Source organism: Bolinopsis microptera, chromosome 5 (genome assembly GCF_026151205.1).
Source record: "Bolinopsis microptera isolate Bmic1 chromosome 5, MBARI_Bmic_1.0, whole genome shotgun sequence".
Lineage (NCBI taxonomy): Eukaryota > Metazoa > Ctenophora > Tentaculata > Lobata > Bolinopsidae > Bolinopsis > Bolinopsis microptera.
Genome location: NC_087076.1, coordinates 10,591,776 through 10,592,463, shown reverse-complemented (window position 1 = coordinate 10,592,463; position 688 = coordinate 10,591,776).

Genomic DNA, 688 nt, shown 5'->3' with positions numbered 1-688 from the left:
GAGGACCATAAGGAGGACCAGAAGGAGGACCAGAAGGAGGACCAGAAGGAGGACCAGAAGGAGGACCAGAAGGAGGACCAGAAGGAGGACCAGAAGGAGGACCAGAACCGAGAGGGATTGGGCAAAAACCAGGAGGAGGAGAATCAAAACCAGGAGGAGGACCAGAAGGAGGACCAGAGGAGGACCAGAAGGAGGACCAGAAGGAGGACCAGAAGGAGGACCAGAAGGAGGACCAGAAGGAGGACCAGAAGGAGGACCAGAAGGAGGACCAGAAGGAGGACCAGAAGGAGGACCAGAAGGAGGACCAGAAGGAGGACCAGAAGGAGGACCAGAAGGAGGACCAGAAGGAGGACCAGAAGGAGGACCAGAGGAGGACCAGGAGGAGGACCAGAAGGAGGACCAGAAGGAGGACCAGAAGGAGGACCAGGAGGAGGACCAGAAGGAGAACCAGAAGGAGAACCAGAACCGAGACCACTAGGAAGAGAATCAGTATGAGGAGAACGAGAAGTAGTACTGGAATTTAAATGTTTCAAATGATGGCGTTCCAAACCTTTAAATAAAACATTATGTTTACATATGAGATTGTGTTTAATAGCTCTAAAAAAACACTTGTCTCTGTATTGGGGACATTTAGAACAGTGATAATGTAACAGATGAGTACCATTAGACCGACCGGTCCCACGTGTCA